Genomic DNA, 14,573 nt, shown 5'->3' on the forward strand with positions numbered 1-14,573 from the left:
TCAGAGGACGCTTTCTGCCTGTCAATCATTTTGCGTTCTGGGGTGATTGACATGCCTTTGAGGAAAAAACCCGACTTAGTTTGAAGAGAGGGCATAAAATGGGAGGAAAAATGCTTTCACTAAAATGAGGTTCATTTAAAAACATAAATTGCGACGTAAACAACACTTTTAGCTGGACTAGAACAGGCACGCCCAGATCACGTGATGCAAACAGAGCCCACGTGACAGCTACAGAAGCCCGATTAAAAGCCGCGAGCCGGTTCTTTCGAATGATTTTGTTCAAAGAACCGTTTCAAAACTGATTCAGTGATTATTTTATCTCAGCACGTAATTGCGTCCTCACATGGTCAACGACATACTTGCGTGGCATATTAAATTGCTCTAAACGTTGAAATAAAGTAATGTACGTGAACACATTGCCGTTTATTCAGCTTCAGCTCATAACGTAAATACAAATTATATTGAGGCCCTTAGAGGACTTTAAGTAAAATTCATTTACATCGATATTTCTTAAAACCGTTTTATATGGGTTGGTAAAACTCAGGAGTCTATCATTGGCATATTTCTCAGTTCAGTGAACTGGTGACTCGTGAACCGCACAGACTGATTCAGTTCGAATCGTGAACCTGGTTTGTTCAACCGATACATTGTGAAGATCCGACTCAAAAAGAACGATTCGCTGAGGCATCGGACATCACCAGAGCGGAAAAGACTAGAGCTGTCAACGTCCATTTCTCCCCCAGATCCACTTTCTGTCGGCTGTCATGTGGATGTGAATACAGAAAGTGACCGGCAGCAAAAGGTGAGTGGGATGCGCGCGCGCGCAAAGAGGACTTCAGGACAGTTCATGTGTGATCGGCGATGCTTTCTTATTGTGTGCTACAGTAGCTGCTGGTGGTTAGGAAGGGAAGTTGTGTGTGTGTGCTGAAAAAACACATCTGTGGCCAGGCGTTCATTGTGCTCCGAAGTGCAAGTTACTAAGCCGACATTGTTTAGACGCGTATGTTTAGACAGTACTCCGTTCACTAACAACCCTTTTTTCCCCACGCAGTTTTATTTTGGTCCCAGGCGGATGATGTTTTGCGTCTGACGTGGCGCTCATTTAAAGAACCGACACGCCGCAGCTACTTTCATCTTTAAAACTAACCACACGCTGTATTGTATGTTGTAGAAATATGGAAAGCATATGAAAATGTGTTGTGGCGCCGCTATATGATCTGACTTGAGAAGCAAATATTATGGAAATATGATTGGTAGAGGTTAAATATATACATATAGACCGTGTATTGTGAATGCGTACAGCACCATAGAGCCCAAGACAAGTAGAACACTATTTTCTATTATCTGTAACATACCATGTACTCTTCGTTAATTCTCAGCATTTATTAATTCTAATTATTAGTTGTAATTTCTAATTACTTAACATTATTAAATTTTCTATTCAACCAGAGATGTGTGATGAACACCAGTCCTAAAAGCAGGGCAAGGCCAATCAGGTACGTTTCAGATTTATAAAGTAATTTCTACCATTTTATATCTCACACAGATCTTCTGTAACAGATAGTAATACTACGCCATGCTATGTACCAGGTTCTTCAAAGAATACCATGGAATGATCATGATATACATATCCAAAAAAAAAAACATCAAAACATGACTCTATCTGGTCTCTTTTTGGTACTTATTGTGAAATGTAAGATTACTTATTTTTTACATCCTAATTTTATATTTCAATGCAGACATAAACTATTTTCTGTGAATGTGTGAAACTTACAATTCATTATCCGCTCTAGTTAAATAACAAAGTGCACTCCGAAGCAGTATGTTTATCATTAGGATAATAAATGAAACATAAAATGATAACAAATACCATTTTGCAATGTCAAGCAGCATAACACCGTTTTCGTACAGCTAAAATAACTAGAAGTGACTGACACTGAAAGGCTGCACCGCACTTATGTTAAAGAACAAAGTTAATATTGTATGCATTATGTTTACAAACACAGTTACTATGAGCAGTGAGCTCAATGTGCCGATGGGGTCCCCCACGCCCGGGGGCTCAGACCGGCTGCAGGATGGACCGGCTGCAGGATTGGGGCGGGATGGACTACAGGGACTGGGTTCGCCGCAGCTATCTGGAGCTGTTCACTTCTAACCACCACTCGGTCCAGGCTCTCTCATGGAGGAAAACTCTACCTCAGCAGAGCCAAGCTCAAAGCCTCCAGCCGGACCTCAGCCCTGCTGTCTGGCTTTGCCATGGTGAGTGTATTACATTCTGTGATAAGAGTGAGCTGTTAAATGTATGTGACTCTTGGCCACACGTTTTTGCAGATTATATTTCAGTGAATGAATCAGGAAACTATATGTCAAACAAAGGGTGTGGGTTGATGAAATTCATAGAAGCATCAGATGGTTTGGAGATAAGATTGCCTTCAATCATTGTCCGGTGCAGCTTTGTATTACTAACCACTTTTGGCCGAGATAACAGCGAACGCCAACTTGACCGGATTGTATTTTCACATTCATGTTCTCCGTAGGGATTTCAAACATTCTTCAGTAAAGGGTTATGAAAGCAACCCACTCTGAGATGAATTGTGACATAAACTTTGATTTGCAGAAAACAAAAGACTGTGGCTAGTTGAATTATAATAATCCTATCTCTTTTATTACAGGACTTAAAAGAATCAGTATAAGTGATTTATGGTTATATACTGAAGTATAAAACAATTTATTTTTAGTTTATTTTATTGTAGTGTAGGCCGACTGCATTGTTTGCAGTGATTCGTGGGAGTGGGCAGTAGCTGTTGACCTCAGTTTCCATTGTAACAACAACTCTTATTGGTGGATGTTTTATTCAGGGTTAGGGGTAGTGTAGTAGTTTTTATTGGGAATTGTGCATATAAAAAACACTTTATTTATTTAAAATGACACTGACTTTTTAAAAATGTTTTTGAAGTCTCTCAAGTTCATTAAAGGTGCTGTATGTAAGTTTTTTTACTCTACTAAAGCATAAAAATACCATAATATGTTTGTAGATATTTAAGAAACATGCGAAGTTAACACACTTGTTTATCTGAAAAACAATGCTACAGTCAGTTATTCTCCTTTGAAAATGTGTGTTCCTGGCCGAATGTCAATCTTTGGTTTGTTTTGGTTTGTGAAACCCGCCCACTGCCAGTTTTAACTAATTGTATTTCTGCACCCCTGTTTGCCAGATGGTTGAAAACACAGCGCATTTCATTCATCTCAATTGCCCTCCTTCCTGTTTGTGTCATCCAATCTGTCAACCTGCATGTGTCAATTCTGAGGAGGAGGGGCCGGTTAAAAAAAAACCCTCTCCAATATTTTGAATTTGTACTGCAATACCTAGTTTAACCACTACGTACTGCACCTTTAAGTCTGCATTTATTTAATTAGTTATAGTGAAAGTAATATTGTGAAATAAAATGTACATTATTCAAAGCTGAATTTTCAGCATCATTACTCCAGTCTTTCAGTGTCACATGATCCTTCAGAAATCATTATAATATGCTGATTGACTCAAAAAGCATTTCTTATTATTATCAACATTGAAAACTGTTGTGCTGCTTTATATATATAGTTTTAAAAGAATTTTTTTTTATTATTTATTTATTTGAAAATAGAAACCTTTTGTAACAGTATAATTTTTTTACTTTCACTTTTGATTAGTTTAATCCATCCTTGCTGAATAAATTTTTTTAAAAATGTTAGTATTTAACATTTTGAACAACTTCAGAGCTCAAGGTAGATCTACCTTTTCACTTTGTCATATATATATATTTCTCTGTGGACAATATGAATGGGAGTTTTACTTCAGGAACCCCACTGTTAGCCCATTTGGTTGACATGAAATATTACCAGACCAGTTAAAGTTTTATTATTGTATATAATGTGGCTGTGAGCAGGTGGCCATGGTGGAGGTGCAGCTGGAGATGCAGTATAACTACCCACGGGTCCTGCTCATTGCCTTCAGCGTATGTACTACAGTGCTGGTTGGCCGTCCACCTCTGTTCGCCCTCCTCATCAGCACCTGCATCCTGCCCAATTTGTGGAAGCCGTAAGCAACATCCACAATCTCAACTCCCCGTCTCCGAGTCTCCCCACGAGAGGATGCACGTCTATATTGAGCTGGCCTGGGGCTTTTCCACCGCTCTGGTGATCCTTTTGTTCCTGGCAGAAGTGGTGCTCCTCTGCTGGATTAAGTTCTTGCCGGTTGATTCTGGGGCACAATCCCCGTCAGCCCTGGCACCCCTCAAGCAGAACTGCAGCTCGTCTACGGTTCAGCCAGGCCACAGCGGCTGGGAGGCAGCCTTGGCCTCCACCATCATCAGCCGTTTATTCGGTTCGGATTGATCTTTGTGGTGTTCACCATTCACTTCTACCGCTCGCTAGTGCGACACAAAACAGAGCGGCACCATCAGGAGATCGAGGAACTGCACAAAATCAAGGTGCAGCTGGACGGCCATGAGCGAGGCCTGCAGGCGGGGGGTTTGTGAGATCCAGGGATGCTCTTCGTTGTCTCTTTAAGCTTTCAAGCACATTAAAAACTCCTTCTTGAGTCTTTTGGACTTATATTCGTTTTTATTCTGAGAGGAAATTGCCCTTGTAACCTGTGGGAGGATTACTAGTTGTAAAAAATTTGAGGAGGCTTTACAGCCAAAAAAGGCGCACGTTTTACAAAATTTCAAACGCAAGGGCTATTTATTTTGTATTTTGGATCTTTAATATCATTTGCCCCTGTTTCTCTTCCTTTTGCGGTGCCATCCTGGATGGATAAGTGTGCCACAGATAATGAGAACCAAATGAGTTAGGTCTTGAATCCATCATGAATCAGAGTCACTGCCAGAGTATCCTTAACTGCAATTTCCAGCTCTTATAATATACATGTCTGTTTGAGCTTCAGTTTATAGTGATAGTTCACCCAAAAAATTGAATATCATATCATTTACTCACCTTCATGTTTGTTCCAGACCTGCAAGACTTTGCTTCTTCAGCACAAAAGAAGATATTTTGAATTGCTTTTGACCATACAAAACAGCAATGGACATTTTGTTGATTTTCACTGTATGGGCAAAATAAAAAAAACACTTAGTCACTGTTTAGCAGAAGTGAGCGAAAGTGATAAATGCGATGCACCCCATTTAGTTTGTCTGTGCTGTGTCATAATAGTGAATCTATAATACTGTAATCTCTCAGCCTGCAGAACTGTCGTCCCAAAAAAAGCATTCATTTTTAAAGCTGTTCCAGTCGTAATCGCTCATACTAGGCCTATATGTAGTGCAGTATTTTCAAGCTTGGGTGTGAAATCTATACGCTTTAGCCAGACTCACTGCGCTTGTATTTCATTGAAGGTTTTGCATGGTGTAATTTAATGCACTGTCACTTGTCTCAAGCACAAATGTGGAAAAATACTGAAATAGAAACGTTTTATCCATTTTTCAGACAAGGCCTATTGAATGTTATACCCTGTGTGGGCTACGATCCTATAAGTTTACATTGTCCTGTCAAACAAAGTCAATGATGATTTGCTCCAACAAGTTGATTTTAATGGGCACCAGTTTGTTATAAAAAATACTTGAGAAAAGACGAAATGCTTTGCTGATCTGAAAATTGTTTAATGTGAACTGAGTTCATGTCGTCATGCTCATAATACCGTCTGGTATTTATGTAACAAGTCAATTTGAGGAAAACATTCCAGGGGGGAAAAAGAAGTCAGACCAATTTCTGCCTTCCTTAAAAAACAACTAAAAAGCTGACAAAAGTGCACTTGTAGAATAGGTCAAGGAAATGATCTGTCCGGTTTGTTTTTAGAATATGCAGAAAGATTTCATCTGCTGTAGGTCTTCGTCAAAATGTAGAGTAATAGTTTAGAAGGTGTAATAGTCTGTGCTTCATTTCATGCCTTAAGCATTAATTTAATTCAATAGTAAGTTCATGAGTTGATTCGACTCTGTAATAAAAGCATAGTGAAGCACCAGTGTGGAACGCCCGACGAACACAAACACCACTTGACCAAAATTGTGTTGTACTCTGCTTATTTTTTTTCAATTGTGTGTGGGAAATTATTTTAGTATCATTTTTGATACTTCTGTTGCATTGTGCCACATTGTAAATACATAGACGCATATCTAGTGTTTTAATGAAAACGTTTTTTAAATCATAGAACATGTAGCCGACTATTATCAAAAACATTCTGTTGAGCATGTCCTTTCACACTCTGTACTTGTATGTTAATTTATGTCAAATAAACACAAAACCTATTTTGTTTACTTCAAAACTTTACCCATTTCTGTGTCCAATGAAAATTTGACATGCCCTCGTGAACTGTTGCTTTCCTTGTGACTTTCATATTGTCTTTTTTACAGTGGAAGGAAGTTCTCAATCAGCAGATGACCTAAGAGGGTGAAAATGCCTTTCGAGTTATATAACCTCAAATATAATTTCCATTACGATATCTTATTAAAATTGCTAAGTATTTATACATCGATGTAGTATTTTGTTGTACTGTCCTTAATGTTTAACTAAAAAAAATCTTAGAACTTTAGTTCAGTAAAAAAAATACTGTATTACAGTACTAAAAATGTAAATTATAATAACCATTTGATAAATGTGCTTAATTCCATTAATGTTACAGTTGTACAGAAATGGGATTCATTTTCTTTTCATGCAAAATATAATGCCTTTTAATTTTAGTCTTGGGGGTGAAATGTGACTGGACAAGTTTTCTGTGAGATTCACATATTAGTGCATAAGACTGATCCTGGTCAGTATCTTTGTTCCCGGGAAGCATGTGAATGGTCAGGTTTCTCAGCTGTGACTGGCAGGCACACATGAACTGAGGCTGCAGTTGATGAGAACATGCTGACATGCTGGCTGAGAACGGCATTGTAAATTAGATTAAAAGCAATATGTGTCCTAGTCAGTTATAATAATGCATAAAACACTAACTGCCTAATATACCTTTAAAAAAAAGGTTTTAAAAAAAAACATGCATCACAACTTTTAATAGTGAAAGGTGTTATTCTATAAATATATGTATTTGGAATAGCATATTTCTGCATTACATAGCATGTATATTGTGCATTGTTTACAAATTTTCTACATGCAACACCCAGATAACCTATACTTTTTGCAAAATTTTTCCCACAGAGACGTTCTTTTAGCTTCTCCAAAGTGACGAATGCGCTGGTATATCTACCACACAATCTTTTTTTTTGACTCATTTAATTAATTCAGGTGAACTGTTGCGCCACAGGCTAATGATGATGAAGTGTGAACAGGTGTGCAGAAGAGGCCTCTAGACAAACTATAAGGCTGAAATGCAAAAGCAGTTTCTTTGTTACCTAATCAGTAAAGACTTGACAAACAGTGGTTTTGCATGTAGATACTACTAAAACCCATTTTCAGGCAGGTTTTTTCAGGATGCCTGGAGTGTTAGAACAAATTCAGATGCACATTATACATAATTGAGCAAGTATATATGGATTTGTGGCTATTTTTTGGTTAAGAAACCAGCATGTGTTTGAGGGAAGGATTTATAAAAAGTTAGGATTTGTAAATAAATCAAGCAAAGGCTACTTCAGTCTTTGGAAACTAACCAGATGATGACATCTTTGGTCAACTGGATGTAGTGAAAAGATTGATTTGAGATCCTGCTACCACATTCAAGGTTTTGGTTAAAGTGTTTTTCAGTTATTCAAACTTTAGTAAAGGTTTAATGGTAAGTGATTCTGCTTAATTGTTGAAATAACCATGCAAAGATTCCTGCAGTGATAATGAGTGAAAGAACATGACTGACTTGGTATTGCTGCCCTTTGGCATCATTGACCAAGTTCTGATTGAACAAGTTTAATCTTCTCTCTGAGCTGCAAGCATCTTATGTTTGATAGTTTGAGCAGAGACCCAGTTTGCATTACAGCTAGTACACAGGAACCACAGATCGTTTACAACTCTGAACTTGAATGTCCTGAATTTGTCTTCAAGGGGTCATATGATACCTATTCAAGTTTTTCCTTTCTCTTTGGAGTGTTACAAGCTGTTTGTGAATCGTTAAGATCCTAAAAAAGTTGTAAAGACTAAAGTCTCAAACCCAAAGAGATATTCTTTATAAAAAGTTAAGACTCGTCCACACCCTCCTAAAACGCCCCCACATGTCTACGTCACTGTGTGGGAAGATTTGCATAACGCCGCCCAAATGTTCACGCAAAGAAAGAAGGCGTAATTTTGATTCTCGCTGTTGCTGCCGGCGCCATGTTGTGAAGACACTGTTTCATTGTGAAAGCGAAAATACTTTGTTTGGCTTTCCAAAAGAGGACACAACTAGAAATCAGTGGTTAAGTTGTATTTACAACACTGTTCCAGAACAGTTCAACCCAAATATTCAGATGTGTGCAGCGCATTTTATAGAGGACTGTTTCCTGATCCTGGGAGAGAAGACTACAATGCCAGCTGTTCTGACTCACAGTCTGTAAGTACGTTTACATATTTTACAGGATTTTGCCAATGATGATTCATAGGAGGCAGTTTTGAGTTGTTGATCGGAGGAATGAACGGACAAAACAACAAGCTCTACTCTACACTAATGCAGGGCATGGTTTTGTTAATGCACTATGCGTAAAAACACATACAGTACAGTTAAGTCATTAAAATCAGTAATTATGTCCCCACTGGATGCACAAAAAATAGCTCGTTGGTGTAATGGGGTTTTATTTTTTTTTTTTTATCGCGCTGGTGTCTTTACACGCATCACAGTATGGTTAAGGGGGCGTAACACATTTCCGTCACACGCTTGAGGTATTCGGCCAATCACAAAGCACTGGATAGCTGGCCAATCAGAGCACACCTCGCTTTTCAGAACGATGAGCTTTGTGTAAAAATTGACACGTTTCATAGAGGAGAAACAATAATGTACAGTATGTGGAAAATAGTTTTTTTGAACCTTAAACCGCATAAACACTTTTATTGCACCAAATACACAAAAATGTTTCTTTTTATAGCAACATCATATGACCCCTTTAACTGGTGGCACATCTATAATAAATGTATTTCAGTAAAGTTTTTCACAGGGAGTAGTAGTAACATGGTCTCATGGGTCTGGGGAATTCCTTGACCCTATTTTTAGACTGAGAATATCAATCTACCACCTCTTGTAGACTCAACACCGAGTGCTTAATGTCTGCACATTTTTTTGTAGCACGCCCAAAAATTCCAGAGGTCTTTAAAAAAAAAAAAAAAAAAAAAAAAAAAAATCTCATAAAGAAAACAAGACTGACCAACCATGAGTTCGCTGAAGTTACACAGGCTTGATTTGTGCTTCAGAAACAACATGTGGATTGATCTTGGAGCTCACTTTAATTTGGTTCAGCTCACTGATCACTGTTGTGCTCTACTGAATGTGCTTGACCTCATACCTGCATGGGATCTTCAAATCCAATTTTCTACTTAATTCAAATACACCTGAACCAGCTATTTGAGCTTTTGGGGTTCCCTTAATGCACTTATGAGAGAGCACTACGGTGATGATGTATTTTTGTAGGCCAACCCAGAAGTTTAGCATTATTCTGGTTCCCTTGACAAAAACTCAATAGGGTTTTTTCAATTGTCTTATGGGTTTATTGCAGAAAAGCAGCTCTCTGGCCAATATAAGTTTATGATGCTTATATTCGCAACTGAACACTTTAATTTTGAAGCCTAAATAGTCACTAGAGGTAAAAAGCTTAAATGTCATCATCACAATAACTAATGTTGCATTCACGCCATGTTTTAATTACTGTCATTTCGAGATGACAACGTGATGCTCTACTTGGAGCTGTTCACACCCTTGGACCCAGAACTATTACACTATTAATGCCTAAACATAGTGCCTAATGAATCTGAAGTGGTCCGGTGGGTACAAGTTCTAGCTCTCAGCTTCCCAGTTCACAAGTTGCAAATTTTGAGTTCTACGAGGAACATGAACACTTTACAAGTTGCTATCTCGTAATCATGGAAATTATAAGGCGTGAACGCACGCACCATAACAACTCTTTCAGTCTTTATTTTGATTGTAGATTTTTCCTTGGGAGTTTTGAGTTAGACAAGTGTGAGATTATAACCACAATGGGACTGTGAAAGCAGACTATTGAGTAGATGTTTATTATTTGGGTGTTGATGATATTCATTTAGGTGCTTGTTAGCAACAGTATTTTTCCAAGACAAGTAAAATGACTTGATATGATATTACTAATGTTTATGTCGTAGAAGAAAAAGTGAAAATATCCTGAGTTTGTGTTAACCACAGACCTTATTTTAGACAGTTAAACCTATTAAAAAGGATGAGCTGGTCAGAGGCCCCTTGGCATTCGTGTTGGTCAGTCTGTGTTTTAGTCAGCTGTAAATACTGTAAGCTGCAACAGATGGCAGACACTGTAAATTTGAGGATAAGCTCTGACTTTTGCTATATATGAAATGTTCTGCTAAGATTAATGGCTCTATTTGAATGGAACTGCGTGAAAAATTATTTGGATCAGCTGTCATCAGTACTATGCTCTTCTATAACTGTCTCAGTTTAATAAACAAATGGTTTGAATTATGGTAATATAATCTTATGATTAAAAGGATATTAAAAAAAAATAGCAAAATACACTTGAATTAAAGTCAGCATGACATGAAAATCCACTACTTTGTGAATGCATGTTAGATTTAAAAAAAAAAAAATCTTTGACTTGTTTAATCAGAATATCATAAGTAGACCTTCTGACAGGATAAATTATATTTCTGAAGATAAATGACTTTATGACCATTAAAGAAAGAAGGACTGAACTGAAGGGAATATATCAATTTTTTTCTAAATGTAAGGGAGCACACAACGTGTTGTATTAGCAACACTTTAAAGTTTTTAAAAGTACAAGTTTCAACAGATCTCTATTACTTTTTAATTCACTTTACAAAAAAAATGAACTGAAAAATGAACAAACTGAGTTTGATTAAAATATAAAATGGGATCAGAAAAATCATATTTCATACCCTGCTGACATATATGTGTTCTTGCTTTAAGCACAAAACTCACTTGTGATCAATTTCTGAGAAATCCATTCTTCATCTGAAGTGAATGTATCTTGATTTAACATGTACTGGAGAACAAGAAAAATATAGGTATTTTATTTTTTGCAGCACATGCACCATTTAATGCCAAGACTTTATGGATTTAAGTCTTTCTGCATCAACTTGTTCTCACTGTTCTGGTGAGAATGACAGATTTCTCTAGTGACTCTTAAATAATAGTCGGCAATGATGATATCTGTACAAATTTAATATTTACACATTTCATAAATTAATAGTCCATTATAACCATATCACAAAAATTTATTTTATTAACTTATAAAAGCCTTTTTAGCCTTCCTTAGAATAACAATTTAACACTAAACCGTTGTTCACCTGAACAATGTGCAATAATTATGTGAAAACCAGACAGAATTAATAATGCATCTTGGGAAACCAAATTAAACAGATTTGACCTGTCTATCCATCAGGGTGTGTATATTTTAATGAGGTGCTGCAGTCCTGAAGGGTAGCCAGTGAGGGGGGACAACCTGTGATTGGCTTTAAACGTACACATATATACACTTATAAAACAAAACACAAAGACTGAAGTGGGCGAGCGCAGTGTCATTGGTGCGCACTTTCCTGCAAGAGCGGGCAGACTTTGATGTGTGTGTGTGAAGTCTCCGGGCTGTGCAGGTGGAGAGGGGGTGGAGGGGTTGGAAGGGAGGTCAAGGATTTAACGGTGCTCTGGTTCTCGGATGAATACCACCACTCCAGGAACTGCAGGAAAAACACTCCAATCGAGAGGCTGGTTGAAAGAGACACAGCCACAACACCACCAACTGCCGTAGAGACCAGACGCTGAAATTTCTCTCCAAAGCTGAAAACACAGAGATTTTTGCTTTACTTGAACATCTTTATATTTTGGTAAACCCCTCAAGAAAATAATTTAGTATAGACTCTAAATAACCCACCTTTGACTGGGGCTCAGTGCCGGGCCTGATGGCTTGAGATCTAGGCTGTGTATGTCATTATCCGTGAGATATGAGAGTTTAACCCCTGCCAGCCACAGAAGTGGAGAATGTGTCCGTGTTTTGCCGAAAACATACAAAAGCTGTTGGCAAAAGACCCAGCCGTCCCAGGGCCATGCACACAAAGGGGTACGCAGCCAAAAAAAGCCCTGTACAACTTCTGCATGACGGACTACGACAAGCGGATGGAGAAATCGTCCTCGTCTCTCAGTCGAGCCAGGACTTTTTTCCAGGTTTGGTGTGTAGGTAAGGAAGGAGGGCCAGTAGGAACAAAGAGCGCCAGTGCTGTCTCCGCCGGAGAGTCCCAGATGAGCTGCACGTGTGCTGTCTCTCCTACACGCTTCAGACCGTAGAAATTCTCAGAAAATGAGACGCTGGTGCGAGAAAGGAAATGATGATGGCTGCAATAACACGTCCAGGATAGCATAAATCTCATCAAACCTCTGCCAAAGAAATCCATAGCGAGCGGGGTTTAGACGTAGCAAGGATCTGTGGACAAGGCAGGAGTATTCAATGCCAGTAAATACGGTAAAGTGTATTTATTTATTTTTTTTTATAACTTTTTAAAATTATAATAAAACAATAGAATTATGTTTTTGCATGCTAGGGGGTCCATGAAAAGTTTTAGAGAAAAATTATACAAATTATTAAAAAACAAAAAAGGATAAAATAAGATTAAGAGAAAGTAAATTATCAAAAATATAAATATAAACTAAATATTGTCCTAATTATTTTTTTAGACATATCTATAATATTAATTTTTTCCCTAAAATAAAATGTCTTTATACAAGAAACGCTACAGAGGTCTTTTACGCTTTATCATGTAGATCTGTCACATGATGTTGATCATATTTGTGATCTGTGGCATAAAAAGTTTGAAAATCCAAGGTCTATGCTTTACAAATTGTGTTTTTTAAAATACAGTTTTGAGAAAACAGCCTTCAGGCAGTCCAATTCAGCCTGGTTTATTCTTCACACTGGTGATGAAAGGTCAAGTTGAACTCACTATATTGTGAAAATGTGCAAATACAGTGGGTCCTAAGTTATTCCATGCAAATGAGCGGAATTCGGCCACAGAGCACCTGCTCACAGATAGTGCACAGTAGTATATACACTGCTAGCATTGTATTTCGCACACAGCGCTCCACTTCATTACAGCACGAGGCAAAGATAGATGTTTAGAGGCAAGATTAATCTTTTACCATAATGTCATTTAGTGTGCATTGGTAGCAAATGCAGTAAATGTGTAAGCATACCTTCACAGCATGCAGTAATGTTGGTTTAACAGCACTCATCAAAGAGTCCTGAGCTAAAACCTCGAATATAAACGGTCTGTCTTCAGCTGGAGCCGCGGATGTTAAATGAGCTCCTCGCTCTGCCATTACACTGGGATCGATACAGATGTGAGCAAGCAAGGCGAGCTTGACAGTTCAGACATCAACAAAGCGTTCTAAAAAAAATGAAAGAATTAGTCCTAAGAGTTTTTTATAATAATATTTTCATCATTTTATTAAACAAGGCAATTTTTGCAGAAAATTACACTGCGCACAAAAAAAAAAAAAAAAAAAAAAAAAAAAAAAACTAAGCAAGATTTAAGGGTATCAATTTAGTTTACTCAGACATTCTCTGCTGATACCCTTAAATTTACTGGCGTTTCATTCTTCTGTGTGCTCATTGGCAACAAAATAGGTTCATACCCATCTACTGTTATGTGCATTTCATGCATTTTTATTTTCAAAGATAAAAGGTATAGTACAGTTAATAATGTTACTGGAAATACTAAATGCACAAGAAAATATACATTTATATATGACTAAACACATGATGTATACACACACACACACACACACACACACACACACACACACACATATATATATATATATAATATATATATATATATATATATATTATATATATATATATACTGTATATCTGACTTGTGTTCACATTTTTTTTTTTTTATATTTCAGTCCATAAACTGTTACTGTGGTTATTAAAGTGATTATGTGGTTCCCTCCTCTTTTTATTTTATATTAGATGAGATAATAAATCCAATTAAAAAGGTTTTGATTTTTGGAGCATTTTAATTAAATGTTTTGATTTAAAAAAAAAATTATATCTTGTTTTAACAGCACATGCCTGCATATGTAATTGTGTAAATTGTATTCACTTGCATACAGATATTTTCCTCTCAAAAATTTGAAAATAGTGAATGGAATTATCTTGAATTCATACAAAATGTTCCTTTGAAATGCTTACATCCATATATAATGTTTTTAGTAATGTAAAAATATTTGTGCATGATTCAAAGAATGGTTTAGTCTCATGTTCACATGGTTGAATTTGACAAAAATGACATCATTGCTTGATTGCAATGGTACAAAATGCACACTGACTAAATGCCATTTCATGAGGAGGCATGACAGAAAGTTGTGGAAATAAGTTATCATACACGCATGTATTTATACACTCCTAAAAGACGTAATAAAACTATGG

The 14,573-nt window shown here is 37.1% G+C and overlaps 1 non-coding gene and 2 pseudogenes across 1 annotated transcript; 2 read left to right on the forward strand and 1 right to left on the reverse strand.

The window, feature by feature from the left end:
• The first annotated feature begins 323 nt into the window (after window positions 1-323).
• LOC122145180 lies at window positions 324-4,517 on the forward strand (annotated as a pseudogene).
• Window positions 4,518-7,789: 3,272 nt separating this feature from the next.
• Window positions 7,790-7,889, forward strand: LOC122145213. The gene has a single exon (XR_006160165.1). It is a non-coding gene; the product is annotated as a Z30 small nucleolar RNA (small nucleolar RNA).
• Window positions 7,890-11,527: 3,638 nt separating this feature from the next.
• On the reverse strand, window positions 11,528-13,765 carry LOC109060224 (annotated as a pseudogene).
• Window positions 13,766-14,573: the final 808 nt, after the last annotated feature.

The sequence above is a fragment of the Cyprinus carpio genome, chromosome A5, assembly GCF_018340385.1.
Source record: "Cyprinus carpio isolate SPL01 chromosome A5, ASM1834038v1, whole genome shotgun sequence".
In the NCBI taxonomy this organism is placed as follows: Eukaryota; Metazoa; Chordata; class Actinopteri; order Cypriniformes; family Cyprinidae; genus Cyprinus; species Cyprinus carpio.